Below are 18075 nucleotides of genomic sequence, written 5' to 3' on the forward strand. Positions count from 1 at the left end.
GGAAGCGATGGCTCAGTGCCAGCCACCGATGCACAAAGGGAGGAGATGCCAGACAGTGCCACAGAAGGTGATTGCTGTGCCAGGCTCAGCCAGGCTCAGCAGTCCTGCTGGGCTCCTTCCATGGGAGACACGTCCCAAAAGCTGGGAGCAGCTGCACAGGGTAGCCATGGTGGGGAAAGGGCAGAGGGGGAGTGCAAGGCTCCCATGCCTCCTGACGGGGTCTGAGCCTGTCCCCTGGGGCTGGGGGAGCTGTCACGGGGCAGGGAGGGCCAGGGGTGGCAGTGGCTGCTCAGGGATGGCTTTGGCCCGTGTCCCTGGCAGCAGCCACTGCCCAAGCAGCTGCGCTGCCCCCGGGCTCTCCTCCCGGCCTGCTGGGCTTTGTTGGGTGGCACAGCCTGTGCCCAGGGGCGGCAAGGTGCCTGCAGGCCCCAGCTCTGGGGGAAACAGACAACGTCCTGCCCGTATCCACCTTGCTGCCAGCTCAGCAGTGCAGCACAGCACGGGCTCATGCTCCCCATTGCTCCCACAGACGTTATCAATGAAACAGGAATATATGCCCCGGATCCAGTGCGCCTCCCAAGAATTGTCTGCCCCCAGGATGTGCGCAGGTCCTGCATGTTAGGCACGGTGGTGACAGTGATCACTGTGCCACTTGTGCTGACAGGCTGCTATCTTGGCATTCGCAAGCTGTACGAGCTCAGACGGTCAGTTGTTGATTTTTCTCCACAGTTTTCTTATAACTCTGCTCCTGCATAGGTAGCCTGACTGGGAGTCATGCTACTGTGGAGTTGTGGCCAGTCCATGGTTGTCCAAATAACTCTGCTGAGGGTTCTGCTGCTGCCCAGTGCTTCCAGTGGCCTCTTAATTGCTGGGCCTTGTCCTGGGGACCCGCTGGGGCTGCAGCCAGTGCTGGCTCCCACTGAGGCTGCCTGGCCAAGAGCAGTCCCAGGGGCACGGGGCAGAGGCAGAGCATGTTCTCAACAGTATTTGGGCAGCACAGCTTAGGACAGAAGAGGACAGTGCTTATTTTGTTGCTCGTGTAAAGTTTCATGGTAACAGTGGTGTTGCAGGAGAAGGAAATTTGCTCCAGATCAGTGTTAAAACAAATCCAACGTGATGAAGGTTTGGCTTTGGCCTTGAGACTTTGCTCTTTGTGTGAGCCCTGCTATGGATTGATTCCCAACCAGTTTTGGAGCCAGTTTTGGGCGAAGGCTCATCCCAGCCCTGAGCCTTGGCAGTTCTCTGGACTCAAAGGGACAGCTGAGGCTGCACTGCACATGACTGGGGTTCAGGGCTCCATTATCAAAGAGCTTTGAGATGTTTCAATCACTGTATTCTTACTAGATAGTTTTTGTTAGGAAGTTCATTCATTAGCTTTTAAATCTTAATTGTAAAAAAACTTCTTTTCCAGTGCTTTTTCCAGTTATTTGATATAGTCAGTGATGGCCTAATTAACCCATGGCTGAATTAAAAGACTGTAAGTACTATAAAATGAAATAATGTTGACACTCTTATGTCTTTCACAGACTCCTGAAACTTATGTTGGTTTGATGTGACCAACAGAAGAGTTTGGCTCTGCTTTTAATTGAAACAAGCAGCAGAGCTGGAACCTGTTGAAAACAGTCTCTTCACTTCATAGCTAAAGCCAACTGCCAGGGTTCTTTATTAAGGAATATAATATCTACATTTCATGTATATACTCCTGACAAGTAGCTGATAGAAATGAGGGATTTAGACTCTTTGGGAAGTACTGAGCAGTTGGGCATTGGCTCTCTGAAGCTCAATCTGTAATAACCAATCTTTTTCAGAAAATAATTTTCAGTTTCTTCCTGGCCCTCACTCTCTTGCATTTGCATTGAAAAACACTCCTTGAAAGAAATTTACAACAGCTCTTTGTGGTCCCTTAGTTGACTTTTCTCTCTTTCTCCACAGACGCCAATGAAAACCTAGATGATTCCATTAAAAAGCTGGAAAGCAGCTCCTGGAGAAGAGGACATACATCTGCTCCCACCCTCTGGACAGGCCCTTCTGATTCCTCCCTGAGAGCAGGCACACATGAATGTCAGTCAGGGAGGAATTGGCTTCAGTTCCAGTAGTTGGTATCTTAAAAGCATCTGCTATTTAATGTATTTTCTAAATATAACTGTATAAAATAAAATCTCTTTCTAATTAAAACTTCATACGAGAAGGATAAAAAAAGAGGGTTTTTTTTGTTTTTTTTTAAAGCTGCTCATTCATTGAGCAAGGCTGAAAGACTTGGGGAATGAGAACAGTTCTGTTTGGGAGGCACCTCCAGCTCTCTTGTCCAGCAGCACCATCAGGACATTGAGTTCCCAGTGTCCAGGCATGGTTTTGCTGTCACCCTGAGGGACACCACTGATCACTGACATCCATCGGGCCTCTGAGCCATTGTCCACAACCCCCTGGATGTGACCAGGCAGGCAATGCCTCATTCTCCAAACTGTGCCTCCATCAAATCCATAGCTCACCAAACGCTGAACAAGGATGCTGGGCAGGGCTGATGTGGCCAGGGCATTACAGAAGTGCAGAGTGGTGGCATCTGTAGCTCTTCCCTTGTGCACTGAGGCAGCCACTCCATCATGGAAGGCCTCTGGCTTGGTCACACAGCACAGACCCACCGTGTGCTCCTCAAGGTTTCCTTTGGCATATCAAAGCATGGAAAAGCTCGGATGGTTTCCCCCGCTGTGTTATTGACTGACTGTGTCCTTTGAGGACCACAAGAGGAAGCAGAGCCTTCCATTGCACATGAAGAGCAAATGGTGAAGTAAAGGCTTCACCCTTTCCTATGAAACAAAAGGGCTGTGTGATTCAGGGCGCTCCCAAGGTGCCAAACTTCCAGCTGGGAAGCTGCTGACAGGAGGGAGTGGGGTACTCGTCTCCAGCCAGAGATCACTCACTCCTCAGCATCGTGGGCTGTGGCTGACAGTGCCTGAGGAGCTCAGAAATCCTTGGATGTGATCTCCTGGCCCAGTATGCAGAACACAGAGCAGTGAGCTCGACTGGGGGGACTGGCCCAGCCCTTGGACACAACTGCCAGGCAGGACAAGCTCCCTCCCCAGAAAGGAAAAGTCCAGCCCTGAGATCCATCTCCACCTGGCTGCAGCAGCATCACGAGGCCGTCCCAAAACCCACCCCTCCACAACGAGACCCTCTGACCCCGAGCCCCCTGGTCCTGTTCCCCAGCCAGGACTGAAGGTGGGCAGCCCTTGCCTGGCAGGGCAGGGCTTGGCCCACATTTTATGTTCAAATGAAGAGATGGAGTTGTCGCAACTATGTCCGGGTGGTAGCAGCAGCAAAGCCCACCCGGCACCAGCACTGGCTGAGCTCCATGCCAAGGAGCAGCCGTGGATGGCCACGGTGTGGGCAGGCAGGAGTCAGGCAGGGGCTGCTGTGCCCAGCAGCGGGGCCCCGAGGGGATGGGGGAGCCCATGCTGAGCGTCCCTGGGCTGAGGGCACATTTCCTTCTTTGGCATCAGCTGGGCCTGGACCTGAAGAGGCACAAAGAGATATTTTGGGGTCCCTGATGAGGGTCCCAGGAATCCTGCATGTTTTAAATGAATTAGCTTTTTTTGATTAGTAAGGAGAATTTATTCCATAATTCAAATACAGTCGTAGAAAGTCTAGAAGCAAATATCAGATTGGCCCTGAACCAGGCTAACAGCGTCAGGTGAGACAGGTGGGGCATTTCTCTCCCCTGTGCATCACGAAGGGACAGCTCTCACAAAGTGTTTCTGTACATTTCCAAGCTCCAAGGGTTGTGGGGGGCAGGTGTTGTTCTGCTTTCTTATGGTTGATCTTATCCTTTTTGCATATTCATGTAGTTTTTCCTTCTTGCTGCAGCTCTTGCTGAGAGTTTCCTCAAAACTGTTGAATAATTCACCTTCTTAGAGAAAAATCTCCTGCACCCTTCTCCAGAGGATCCCTCCCAGTCCTGTGTCCAAGCCATTTCTGGAGATGTTGGGGAGCACAGGGCCGAGGATGGAGCCCTGCAGAACCCCACTAGTGACCGGTGCCAGCCTGATGCCACCCCAGTCACTGTCACCCTTTGTGCCCAAACCTTGTGCCTATTGTCACCCAGCACATGGCAGGTTTATCCAGCTGGGGCTGGATAAACACTTTGTCTTGAAGGATCCTGGCAGAGACAGTCTGGAAAGCCTTGCTGGAATGCAGATTCTCCACCTACACCCTGTGGGCAGCCAGGGGGTCACCATGTCCCAGGAGGAATCCGGGACGCGCTGGCTCCGACCGGGGCCGGCCTCGTCCTCCAGGGCTTTGCAACAGCTCCCAGGAAAATCTTTTCCAGGATTTTTCCAGGAAGTGAGACTGAAAGGCTTGTACTGGTCCCGTGCTGCTCCTGTACTGGTCTCCTATCGGCCTGTGCTGGTCTTTAATGTTCCCTTACTGGTCCCGGTCTGTTCCGTACTGGTGTGTACTGGTCCCATCCTGGTTCCATATGGGTCCTCACTGCTCTCATCCTGATTCCATACTGGTCCTGCAATGGCCCATTCCTGCTCCAGTACTGGTCCCACACTGGCCTGTACTGGTCACATTCTGCTCCTGCACTCACCCACAGTGCTCTCATACTGGCCCAGTGCTTGCCTGTAGTGGCCTATACAGCTCCTTACTGGTTCCCATACTGGTCCAGTACAATCCAGCACTGGCTCATGCTGGGCTCTGCTGGCCCCATGCTGCTGCCATACTGCTCCACAGTGTTTGTACAGTGCTCACACTAGCTCTCACACTGGGCTGTACTGGCCTGCACTGGTCCCACACTGGTTTGTGCTGTTCTCTACTGGCTCCTACTGGTTTGTACTGGCCTGTGTTTGTCTGCACTGGCCCATCATGTTCCAGCAGCAGTCCCATAAAGGTCCTGGATTTGCTTGGCTTGGTCTCTACTGGTCCCACACTGCCCTGTACTGGTCCTACATCAGTCCAATCCTGGTCAAGTACTGGTCCCATCCTGGTGTCATACTAGTCCCATGCTAGCCCTACTGGCTGCATACTGGTCCTGTGCTGGTCTAGTACCAATCCCTTCCTGTTTCCATACTGGTTCTTACTGGTCCCATACCGGTTCAATCCAGCCCTTTTAATCATTTTGGAAGCAACTGAGACATTTGGAGTGGGATTTGAATAATTTTGGAGCTGCTCCATTTTTAGGAGTTATTGAAAAATTTTGAGTAATTGTGTAAGTTTGAGTGATTATTCGGAGCTTGAGGCAGGTTCTCTACAGGAAAAGAGTTTGGTCTTTGGGACCTTTTCCTCTTTTTTCCCTGTTATGTTTTAATGTCAGAACTGATAGATGAACAGAAGGAATTTGAAGTCAGCACCTGGAAATTCACTCTGGAAGAGATAATTCCCATTGCTGCGCAGTACAGTGAGACCAGAGAGGTAAATCCAACGTGATCAATGCATCTTTCCCTTCACCTGTGTAAAATTTGAGGTGGTTTTTGGTATTTTCCCAGTTTCAGTATCTCATGCTGCTCATTCAAGGGCCTGGCAATTCAGGCTGACGAATTCCCACATCGTAGAGAGCTGCAATATTCCTGTTTAATCCCAAAAATCACCCAAAAGAAAGATTCCAGAGGAGATTTAGGTGTAAAATTGTGGATCAGAAAGCACCAACTGCACCTAGAGCAATCCCAAAGGTACCGGCGGGCAGGTGGGCACACACAGGTGTGATGGAGCTGGGCGGGATCAGGCCAGGAATCAGACCCTGATTTTGTGATTTACAGCAGGATTTCTCCCCTGATCCCAATTCCCAGTGTTGTGGTGGTGCCAGGTGTGCTGGTGGTTGGTCTGGGACGCTCAAACTGGGATCTGGGACCCCTAAACTGGGGTTTGGGTCACTCAAATTAAGGGTTCAAGACCTGGACTCCCAAACTGGGGTCAGGGACCCTCAAACTGTAATCTGGAGTCTTTAAACTGGGTGTGGGACTCTCAAACTGAGAACTGGTACCCCCAAATGGGGGTCGGCAGCCCTCCAGCAGGATCTGGGATACTCACACTGGGGTCTCAGCTCTCCAAAATGGGTCTGGATCCCCCCCACCCACCTGGAGTTTGGGCCCCTCAAAGAGGGGTTTGGGATTCTCCAGCTGGGTGTGGGACCCTCAAACTGAGATCTGGGACCCCTAAACCGGGTCTGAGCCCTTTAAACTCTTGTCCCAACTATGGGCTCATTCCCCAGGTGCAAATTCCCACATCAAGGCAAAGGATTTTTATTTTTCATTCCAGATACTCAGGGAGGAGATGGGAGTTCCTTACAAAAGGCCCATCCCAGACGGAGCACCAGAACTGACACTGGTTTGGAGTAGGGGCTCAACAGGTCAGTGGGCACACCCCCCCCTTTTGTTGGTTCTAAAGTGTCTGTTTTTGCATCAAGTGCAAAACCTGAGGGTTTTGAGGGTGGCACCCTGAAAAAACTGGAGGGACATGGGGGAGTGAGGTAGGGGTTTATTTGGGTGTACAAAGAGAAAAGGGGGAAGGGGACACCTCAGGATGGAATTTTGGGTCCACCTTAGAGGGGGGAGGTGAGTGAGAGGACCCCAGGATGGAGATTTGGGATCCCCAGGGTGGGCTTTGTGGGGTCTGAGGGGAGATTTGGGGTCCCAGGGTAGGATTTGGAGGGACCCACAGTGGATTTTTGGGACTCCAGAATTGATTTAGGGGTTCCAAGATAGATTTTGAGGTCCAAAATGGATTTTGTGGGTCCCAGGATGGATTTTGGAGTCCCAGAATGTGGGAAGGTCTCAGGCACTGGTGCCTCTGGCAGATAGGAGGACTCAGTGCCAGATTTTACAATCCCCTCAGCAGGGGGACCTTTGGGATTTGAGGATTCCCAGGGTGGATTTTGGAGTTTCACAGTGAGTTTCGCTCTCCCTGGGATTGATTTGGGCATCTCAGGTTGGGTTTTGGGGTTCTGGAGTAGGTTTTTGTAGTCCCAGGTTGGATTTTGGGGGTTCTAGGGTGGGTTTTCAGGGTCCTGGGATGGATTTTAGGGTTCCAGCCCCCACAGTGCAAAGTCCAGGGCGGGGGCACTGTGGGTCAGACACCCCATGGACACCACGTCGATGTGGGGTCCCAAGAACTGGGGGAGGGTCTCCAAAATGATGCCCCTGCTGGCCTCCACCATCACCCCGGGGTGTGCAGCCTTGACCTGCGCCGCCGCCGCCTGCAGCTCCTGGGGGGGACACCCCGTGAGCAGGGAGCTCGCCCTCCCCAAAATTTGGGGACACACGGGACATCAGGATGTACAATGCTCGGGAGTCCTGGCATGCAGCCAAAGACCCCTGCGGCTTTGAGTTCCACCCATGGAGCAAATTACCAACTTTATATGAAGAATAACGAGTCATAAAATTTTAAGCAGCATAACAGCAGTTGTCACAGGGTGAAAGGTAGAATTTGGAAGAATTTTACTATGGGGGTCCAGGGGACAAGATGGAGGGATTTGGGCGTTCTCCTGTTCTTCTTCCTTCTTCTTCCTAGCCTCCATCTTCTTGGTGATGGTAGCACCCTAGGATTGGTGTAAAGTAGAAAGTCACTGTCCAACATAGATGATAGGTAATGGAAAATAACTGCAAATAAAGTATATGTAGTTTTTAGTATAAAGAGATTGCACCGCCTCAGGGCAGAGTATCGTGCCTCGGACTGACCTGCTGAACAGACCTCGGCAGGCCAGACAGAAAATGCTTTAGATAAGAAATAATAAACAACCTTAAGAACGCAAGCTGAAGACTTCTGACTCCTTCTTTGACAGCTGGGTTGGAAAAAGAGACTTTTAACACACCTCGGGCTCACCTTGACCAGAGGAGATCCTGAGAGGGCAGGGGCACGAGAGCAGCACTGGCAACACCAAGTGCTGCTGCTGCTCCTGGGCACAGCTGCTGTGCCAGCACTGATCTGCCCCAGCTCTGCACACAGACATTGCTGCTGCAGCTCCAGAGAAGGCAACAAAAGGAGGATCTCTGGTGGGAAATACTTTCTTTCATTTAAAACCACTGAAAGTGCAGCCCCTCATTGACGCAGTCTGTGGCCACAGGGAAGGTGGAGAGAAACAAAATGAGCAATGGCACAAACAACGGCATTTCTTTGTGGACAATATTAAGAAGGAAAACAAAGAAATAGGGCATCCAAAATGAAACTAACAAGGCAGTATCTAAAATTACTTCTATTACAATAGATTTGCAGAAACTGGCCAGCAGTTCAGTGTTTCTGAAACCTCCACTCATCACTCTCAACACTGCAGCCTTGAGCTCCTGGTTCCTCAGGCTGTAGATGAGGGGGTTCAGGGCTGGAGGCACCACTGAGTACAGAACTGACACCCCCAGATCCAGGGATGGGGAGGACATGGAGGAGGATTCAGGTAGGCAAAGGCTGCAGTGCTGAGGAAGAGGGTGAGCATGGCCAGGTGAGGAAGGCAGGTGGAAAAGGCTTTGTGCTGTCCCTGTTCAGAGGGGATCCTCAGCACAGCTCTGAAGATCTGCACGTAGGAGAAAACAATGAACACAAAGCATGCAGAGGCTAAAAAGACACTAATCATGATAAGCCCAAGTTCTCTGAGGTAGGATTTGGAGCAGGAGAACTTGAGGATGTGTGGGATTTCCCAGAAGAACTGGCCGAAGGCATTGCCCTGGCACAGGGGCAGGGAAAATGTATTGGCCGTGTGCAGCAGAGCAGTGAGAAAGGCACTGGCCCAGGCAGCTGCTGCCATGTGGGCACAAGCTCTGCTGCCCAGGAGGGTCCCGTAGTGCAGGGGTTTGCAGATGGACACGTAGCGGTCAAAGCACATGATGGTCAGGAGGAAATACTCTGCTCCAATGAAGAAGATAAACAGAAAGAGCTGTACAGCACATCCTTTGTAGGAGATGGTGCTGGTGTCCCTGAGGGAATTGTGCATGGCTTTGGGGACAGTGGTGCACATGGAGCCCAGGTCACTGAGGGCCAGGTTGAGCAGGAAGAAGAACATGGGCGTGTGCAGGTGGTGGCTGCAGGGGCAGACCCCCAGTGTTTCACAGGCAGATGAGAGCTGGCCCTCAGGAAGCCAAAGGAAGCTGGACAGTCCTGGCAGATTTTGTCTGGGAGCTATCCTTGGATATAAGGAATTTTGGAGGCAGATTCCCAATTGTGGCCATAGACACCTGGACTTCAAAGATGCTTTTTACAATGGAAAGAAAAACACATCCCTCCAGTGTTTTGAAGGCAGGTAAGAGGTGGCCCCCAAGATGCCAAGGCCATCCAGAGCTGTCTTTGCTGGCAGGTTTCCTATGGGAACAGTCTTCAGATATAATCAGATATAGAAGTAGAATCCCAATTTCAGCCATGAACCCCTGGAGGAGAGGGAGAGTTCTTTCCCACTGGAAGGAAAGCACAGAACTCCAGAGTTTTAGGGGAAGATGAGAAGCAACCCTCAACATGCCATCTCAGCTGCACCAGTCAGGCCCAGCCAACCAGACCTGTTCCATGTTCTTGGATCCTTGGGGCCCTGCAACATCACAATTGCCCTTTGGTTCCACAAGGCCCCGTGGTATCACACGAGATCTTTGTTTCCATGAGGCCCAGTGATATCACAATGGTCTCCTTGGCTCTGCAGTGCCACAATGGCCCCTTGCTTCCATGAGGCCTTGCAGTGTCAAAATGGTTTTCCTTGGTTCCATGGGACTGTGCAGAGTGCCACAATGGTCCCTTGGTTCTATTGGGCTCCCCAGGATCACAATGGCCCCTTGGTTCCACAAGGCTTGGCTGTGGCACACTGGCCCCTTGCTTCCTTGGGGACCCATTGGTGTCACAATGGCCCCTTGGTGCCATGGGAACCTAGAATGCCAGAATGGTCTCATTGCTTCCACGAGGCCCTGCAGTGTCACAGAGAGCTCCTTGGTTCCACAAAGCCCTGCAAAGCCCCTTGATTCAACACGGCCTCAAAGTGTCAGAATGGTCTCCAGGATTCTATGAGGTCCTGCAGTGTCACAAGGGCACCGTGCTTCCATGAGGCCCTGAAATATGGAATGGCGCCTTGATTCCATTGGGCTCCTCACTGTTACATGAGTTCTTAGTTCCATGGAGCCCTGCACTGTCACATGGCCCCTTGGTTCCAAAGGGTCACAAACTATTGTAATGTTCTCCATGATCCCATGAGGTCCCTCAATGTCACAATGGACTTTTGGTTCCATGAGCTTTCATAATGCTCAACAGCAGTCTCCTTGGTTCTGCAGTTTTATAACTGACCCGTGGTTCCATGCGGTGCCTCGCCTCCCACAGCTCCTCAGGGACCTTTTTCCCCCTCAAGGTCCCTAATAGCCCTTCATGGCCCCTCAGAGCCCCTTATAGCCACTCAAATCTCCTCATGACCCCTCACAACCCTTCACAGCTCATGGCCCCTCATGACCCATCACAGCCCTCAGAGCTCTCATGTCTCCTCACAACCCCTCACAGCACTCACAGCTCCTCACAGCTCCTGATGGCTCCTCACAGCCCCTCACAGCCCCTCATGGCTCCTCATGGCCCTCATGGACCCTCACAGCTCCTCATAGCCCCTCATAGCCCTCACAGCCCCTCATAGCCCCTCACAGCACTCATGGCCCATCACAGACCTCATAGCCCTGCACAGATCCTCATAGCTCCTCACGTCTCCTTACAGCCCCTCACAGTCTCTCATGGCTCCTCACAGCCCCTCACAGTCCCTCATGGCCCCTCACAGCCCCTCATGGCCTCTCACAGCCCCAGGCCTGGGGCTCCTCCCAAAGGAGAAGGGGTCAGGCCCTGCTTGTTCTCCTTTGATTTTGGTCCCTTCACAGCGACCAGTAAAGAAAGGCTGAAATGGAGCCTTTCCTCAGCATTTCCCTCAGGGTTAATTGTGGGCTGAAGCTCTGTGCTGGCGCTGGCCCCAGCACCAACATCCCTGCAGCCGCCAGGCCTTTGCTGTCCCCCCGTGTCCGTCGCTGTCCCCGAGTCCCGCCCGGCTCTGGCAGCAGCAGCAGCCGCAGCGCAGCGGGCGCCGGCCCGGCCCAGCCGGGGCTCCTGGGCAGGAGCAGCAGCAGCGCCGGCCCCTTTCCGCCTGCTCCTGCCTCGGCTCCCAAGGGCTTTTTCCAGCTGAATCCTGGAGTAGAGCAACCAGCACCCACACACAGCCCTGACTCCTCAGGGCCCGCCTGTGCTGCCCTGAGCCAGCCCTCAGAGGAGGAAAGGATCGGGTTCCAGCGCTGTTTTCAGCGCTGTTTTACTCACCCTGAGCTGACAGCAGGAGGCTGCTGCTGCTGCCTTTGCCTTGAGAATTGGAGATCATGGCTGCTCTTGTCCCTCTTCTGCTTGCCACTTGACTTTGAGCTGTAAAACTGCAATTGCCTTTTTTGATCAGTATTTCCCAGAGTGCTTTTGAGATGGGGGACTCAGGCTTTTTGTCACAGGCATCATGATTAGCAGATCTTGAAATGCTCACAAGTCCCTGAGCACTAAGTCAAGAAGAATTAAAGCCACACAGGCCACATTTGCAGTGCTCAAACACAGCCCTGTTGCTGCTGCTGCTGGAATAGAATCAACTGACAGAGGCCATCACAGAAATTGCCTCTGGAGTGTCAAATCAAATGAAAAAATCCACCAGGAGAAAACAAAACCAGAACATCTCGACTCGCTTCATTGTTTCTTCTGAGCAGCAGCAGAAAATGGAGATGGCCAGAGGTATTTCCAGCTGTTGCTGGTCCCAGCTGGAGCCCAGCCTGCTGCCCAGTCCCAGCGGGAACCTGAGCCCAGCCCGGGGAGCTCCCGCAGTGTCGGGAGCTCAGCGCACGCGGGGCCAGGCCCAGAGCCCCAGGCACGGCCGCCCATTGCGGGGCAGCGGCGCAGACGGAATGTCCTGCGGCCCAAACCTCCTGCTCCTGCCACACAGCGCCCAGCCTTCTCCCCCTCCTCCTCCTCTCCCAGCATGGCACAAATTCCAGCTCGGAGGAGGCTTCCCCAGAGAGGGCTCAGGCTCCTGGTTCAGCCTCAGTGTCCCTGCAGAGGAACACGGCATCTTTCAGGCACTTCCACAAGCTCAGGGTTCTCATTTCATGGGGAATTTGGGATGAAAATGGCTTTGTTAGGAAGGACAACAGCGAAGGGAATGGATTGGAAATCCTTAGGGAAAATGACCATTCTTACAGGCAAAGTTCACCAAGTAATTCCCTGCATTTCTCCTTATCAGATTCTTTCAGTCATCTTCTGAGAGGTCCAGCTTGTTCTGGTGCTTTCCATGAACTGATTGTACTTGTGATTTATAGCAATGCATGAGATGTAGAAGCATCTGAACTGAACCCAGAAACAAACTCTGTCTGTCAGCCCATTTTCATCTTCTAGATCACTTTCAAGATGTCCATGGGGATGTTGGAATGATTATCACACAGCTCTCCATTTCTGGCTGCAGGCTCTGGAGATTCTTTCTCTGCATTCAGTCAAGCTTGCATTCCCTAGCAATTCCTGGTACCCCGTCATGTTTTCTTAGGGTAGAACAGTAACAATGAAAACATTACCAATGACACAACTGCCCAGCCCACAAGGGAAAGAAAGAAGAAGCTTTTTAAAGTTTTTAAATATTTGTCCTGCTTTGCTGCAAGAGTTGTGCTGCACGCACGGCGGGGAAAGACAAGAGAAGCTGCAGTTGGTGGCACATCTTGTGACAGAAGCTGCTCCTCGTTCTCCAGGAAAGGTTCTTGGAAAGAGCAAACAGGACTGTGGAGAAGATTCTGAGAAAAGTGAAACATCTTTTTAGAAATGAAATAAGAATGGAAAGAAACAATCTAAGATGCTTTATTTATTTTTATGCTCCCCTTTTCCTTCTTGCACTACTTCTCCTTCCCATTAATTCCAAATGGATCTTATCTCTAAGATCCATGACTTGGCAAGTTTTAGACACTCTAAAATACCATGACCTACACACTGTTTTCCTTCCCCTGTATTTTTTGGAAAGCAGTGCTGGAGAGATTAGTGCAGTGCTCGGGTTCGGTACAAATTCTGCATTCAGGGAATGTGCTCTGATAGTGTTTGACCCTCAGCAGTGACCGAGGGGATTCCTGTGCCCCTGTGCAGGAGTCCAGACTCTGAGACTTGGCTGAACACGGCAAAGTTCCCGTGTTTGGACAGGCTCAGGGGCTGCCCCTGGGATCGTGGGGCTTGGCGCGGGGGCAAACAGGCAGTGGATGAACAGACATGGGTACAAATGGCCACAGTGCTTCAGTTGCAGCAGCAGCTGTGGCAGGAGCGGCAGCACCAGTGAAATCAGTGAAAGAAGCGACTCTATCGACTCCCTCTTGCTTGTCCTCTCCCTCTTCTGCTGTCCCAGACCCTCTCCCGGTCTCCCTTTCCCGGTGTCCCCTCTCTCTCCCAGTCTCTCTCTCTCCCCGTGCCGGGCCGAGCTATACCCCCAGCTTGCCCCCAGCCCCGGGAGGGGCTGCCCCATCCCCCGCGCCATGTGTCCCGCCACAGTCTCGCCTCTGCCTGACTCTGGCCGTATACGCGGTGGTGCTACTGCGTGGGCATCAGTGCCTGGAGTTGGGGCGGCATCACCGCCCTTTGCCTCCCCCTGGCCTGAGCCCAGTTCCAACCCCAACCCCGACCCCGGCCCCAGCCCCAGCCCTGGCTCCTCCTGGGGCCCACGGAGGTCACAGGCAGCGCAGCCGCTCCCGTCTCCTCCGCTGCGGCTTTCCCAGTCCGAGCTCCGCCGCTCGGCAGTGCGGCCGCTGGCTCCAAGGCTCCCGTGTCCCGTTCCAAAGGGCAAACGCCTGGGGATGGCTGGCTTGGGGCAGGTGAGGGGCGCTCGGGGCCATTGCTGGCTCCAGGCCGAGCGCTGACAGCTGCGTCCTGCCCACAGGGAAGGCGCAGCAGGGCCTGAAGGAGCAGTACCGGCTGGGCTCGCTGCTGGGGCGCGGTGTCTTTGGCAGCGTCTTTGTGGCCATGTCGCTCTCGGACAGCGCCCCAGTGAACGGTGGGGCCAGCGGCGGGCGGAGGAGGAGGAAGAGGTGGATAGGGCTCAGCAGGCGATCTCAGCCTGCTGCTGCCCTTGGCTTGCAGGTGGCCACCAAAAGGGTGCCACGGAACTGCATCCGGCACTGGGGCCAGCCGGTGAGTGAGCGGGGCCAGCGGCAGAAGCCGGGCCGTGCTGGGTGGGGATGAGCCGAGGCCCGGCAGGGTGGAAGCCGCCAGGACGCCTCGAGGGGGAGCGGGCGTGGGACCAGCTCAGGGCACAGAGCATCCCGGGCTGGCTGAGGGGCTCCCCAGCCCTGGCACAGCATCGGCCCCCACTGATGACATCATGCTCCTCCCACAGCCCGATGGCACCAGCGCACCCCTGGAGATCGTGCTGCTGGACAAGGTGTCCACTGGCTTCCCTGGTGTCGTCCAGCTACTGGAGTGGCTTGAGCTCCCCAAAGACATCTTGATGGTGCTGAAGTGGCCAGAGCGGTCTCAGGACCTGCAGCATTTCATTCGGGCACGGGGGTTCCTGTCCGAGGAGGTGGCGCGGCAGCTGTTCCGCCAGGTGCTGGAGGCCGTGCGGCACTGCACCGGCTGAGGGGTCCTGCCCAGGGACATCAAACCAGGGAACATCCTGGTGGACCTGGCCACCGGGCAGGCCAAATTGATTGACTTTGGCTGTGGCGCCTATCTGCAAGACACAGCCTACACTCACTTTGCAGGTGAGCCCACGCAGGGGTGTGCTTCTAGTCACAGCATCTCAGGGCCCAACATCTCACAGCCCAAAATGGGTGTGGCAGCAGGAATTCTGCCTTTTGCTGTCCTTCATGGCACTGAGATTTTAGCCAAGTTGCTTTTGAGCAGGCCTTGGTGGGGAGCCAGCTTCCAGCCCTGCTGGCAGCCTTTGCCCACCACTCTGCCCAGGACTGGGGCTGGGACTGGGGCAGCCAGCCTGACAAAAACACCCATGGGTGGGGGTAGCAGAGAGAGGGGACCAGAACCAGTGCCCCAGCCAGTTTGGTGTGCAGGTGAGAACTGCTGTGGTCTGCTCCACTAACCTGGTTTGCTTTGGGTTCATAATGTTTTTTGGGGCAATGCAGGCAGGGAGGATGAAGGCATGGTTTTTCCCCAGCACTGAGTAGGTTTTTCCTTGTCATGGTTGGGCCTTGCCAGGGCTTCCGCTGCCCTCTTCTGACACCAGTGGCTTCTTTTCCAACCCTAAGTCTGTACACCAGTCCCAGGTGCTGGTCAGAGAGCAGTGGGTCACCCCGTGTGCCACTGGTGCAGCCCCCACACGCCCAGGGATGCTGGGGCCAGGCTCTGGGAGCAGCAGCATTCCCCTGCTGAACTCCATCTGTATTCCATCGGAACATGGTCCTACAGCCCCCCAGAATGGACCCAGTTGGGCTGGTACTATGGCGAGCCAGCTACCATCTGGTCCCTGGGCATCGTGCTGCACCAGATGGTCTGTGGGGAGCACCCATTCAGGAGGGGCCAGAACATCAGCTGGGACCATCAGCTCTCGCTGCCACAACGGCTCTCTCCAGGTGGATCCTCATCTCTGGGCACGGGGGGAATACCAGTGCTGGGAGAGAGCAGCGGGCTGGTGAGCATCCCGCTCTGGCCGCTGCTGAGGAGGTGGCACGTGTCCTGCTCTCCTCCAAAACAAAGAATTGATGGGAAAGTTTAGGCTCAGCTCTGAGCACATCCAGCATGGCCTGGACATGTGAATAGTGGGGCAAAGCCAACAGGAGCCTTCTCCAGCTGATGGGCAGTTTCTGGTTTCTCTGCCCAAAGTGCCAAGATCTGATCAGGTGGTGTTTATCCATGCTGGACTTAGAAAAGCCCTCATTAGAAGAGCTGTTCTGTGATCCTTGGGTGCAGGATATTCATCTGCCATGGAAGAAGGGAGAGAGCCACAGGCCTACTTTGATCCTGGGCCTGGGTAAGTTAGAGCTCCACACATGCCTTGGCAATGAGAAGCAAAGGAACCCAGACTTTTTTTTCCTGCCTGTGTCACTGTACAGACTTTTTTGTCCTGTCTATGTCGCTGCCCAGGGGTCATCAAATGGGAACACACAGCCCTTGTGCTGGAGCTGAGCTGCTCTGCCCAGCCCTGGTGGCCGCCATCCAAGCAGGTTTTGCTTGTCCTGGTTCCCTGACAGCTGGGGCCCTGGGCAGAGCCCTGACAGCCTGGTCTCACCCCAGGGAAGGAGAAGGAGCCCCTGGAGAAGCTGTACTGGGTGGGAATGCTGCTGCTGCTGGAGACAGCGAGGATGACATCAAGGATGACAACCTCTTCCTCCACCTGGCCACTGGCCAGCTGAAGATGATGGACTTCAATCTGGCACCTTCTTCAAAGCCAGGCTCCACAGCAAATTTGCAGCTGAGTCCACACCCAGGGAAATGCTCCCAGATTTGGGCATTGCCCAGCCTGGCTGGGAACCAAAGGTTCCCCCTTGGCTGGGGTGGATGCAGCTGATCCTTCAGTCGGCTGCCCAGCTGCTTTTGGCAGGGCTGGGGGATGAGTTGGGGTGGGTACGAAATGGGAGTGGGCTCCTGGCCCTGCCAACAGCCCCCAGCACCCACCGTGGCCTGGGCTGGGGCTGGAGCTGGGGCAGCCAGCCCGACACAAACAAACCCCCATGGTGGGAGCAGAGGTGGGAGTCCAGAACCTGTGCTGGGGCTGCTTTGCTGTGCAGTCAAGGATGGGCTTGGGCTGCTCCACTGCCTTTGTTTGCTTTGGGATCACGGTTATTGAGGGGGGCAGTGCAGGAGAGAAGAGAGAAAGTGTGGGCTTCCCTCACCCATGGCTGGGTTTTTCCCTAGCATGTAGGGGTTGGGCCTTCCTCAAGGCCCTGACAGAGATACAATTTTTGACCTTTTTTCTTGTTTTCCCCTTTTGTCTGTAATCTCTTTTCAATAATTTGTTGTTTGTTTTTCTAGATGAAGCATTCTAGGTGGGGTCCAGTCTGGATTAGGAAGTGCTTGGGAGCAGCTGTGGCGTGGATGGGCCGTGCCCTTGGAGAAGGCTGAGGACATCGTTTGGGACCAGCTTTTCTTCCAGCCGTGGATGGCGTGAGGTGGGTCCCTGTCTGCTTGGCAGGGTGGGATCAGAGCTTTTGGGAGATGGCAGCGAGCACAGGAACATCCCACTCTGGGCAGCTGCTGAGGGCTGGATGTGCCATGGCTGGCTGCAGGCTGGGAACGTGTCCTGCCCTCCTGCTCTGCTCCCCAAGGCAGCAGTGATGGGCAGCTCTGGGCACAGCTCTGGGCACAGCTCTGGGCACAGCCAGCATGGCCTGGGCACTGCAGGCATTGGAACAAGGGGACAGGAGCCCTCAGCTGACGGGCAGCTTCTGGTTTCTCTCCTTGCAGCCAGGCTCTGTGGGTGCTGAGGCTGCTCTGGGCTCTGCCAGGGCTCTGCTGGAGCTCAGCACCGGGCCAGAATCAGCCAAAGAAGAAATGGTGTCACCTGCAGCACAGACTTGCTTGAGCATTTTGGCAACACAGCTCAAGTTTGCAAAGTGTACATCTCCAAGAGAAAACATGACACCCCCAAAAAATAAACTTGTTCAATAGCCTCAGAAATGAAATCAATCTGGGATGACCCCAAATGACATTTTTCAGCTTGCTCAAGTTGTAGCTCAGCCCTTCTCTGAACAGTTCTCTCCCCCACCTGCCTTTTACTTCCCAACTGCTCCCTCTTTTCCCCCAGTGAGTTCCCAGCCCATGGCAGTCTCCATCACACTGTTGCCTTCCTTGGTGCCCCTCACTACGAGGAAGGCTGAGTCCCAGGCTTAGGGACTCATCCTGTCGCTGGCTGAGGAGCAGCAATGTCTCAGAAGTCCAGTGGCATTTTAGTCTCATTCAGAGCCACTCTCCAGCCCTCAGCTCTCCTCACTGCTGAGCTCCCACTGCCTTTTCCTCGTCTTTGCAGCAGGATGAGCTCTGTGAATCCCCTTGAGCCAGCCCACTCTTCCCAGCCCACACACCCACCTCAGTGAGGCTGAAGCTGAAGCTTCTCTGTCTCCTCTGGCACACCAGTCCAGTCCCCTGTGCGGGGAACCCCAGTCCCAGAGCACAGCACACAGCAGTGCAGTCCGGGCTGGAGCAGCT

At 54.1% G+C, this 18075-nt stretch overlaps 2 pseudogenes; both read right to left on the reverse strand.

Moving 5' to 3' along the window:
• LOC135287357 (zinc finger protein OZF-like) overlaps positions 1-18075 on the reverse strand; it is a 184796-nt pseudogene that overhangs the window by 107517 nt on the left and 59204 nt on the right.
• LOC135287405 (olfactory receptor 14A16-like) lies at positions 7416-10676 on the reverse strand (annotated as a pseudogene).

This window comes from Passer domesticus, chromosome 29 (assembly GCF_036417665.1).
Source record: "Passer domesticus isolate bPasDom1 chromosome 29, bPasDom1.hap1, whole genome shotgun sequence".
NCBI classification, from domain to species: Eukaryota; Metazoa; Chordata; class Aves; order Passeriformes; family Passeridae; genus Passer; species Passer domesticus.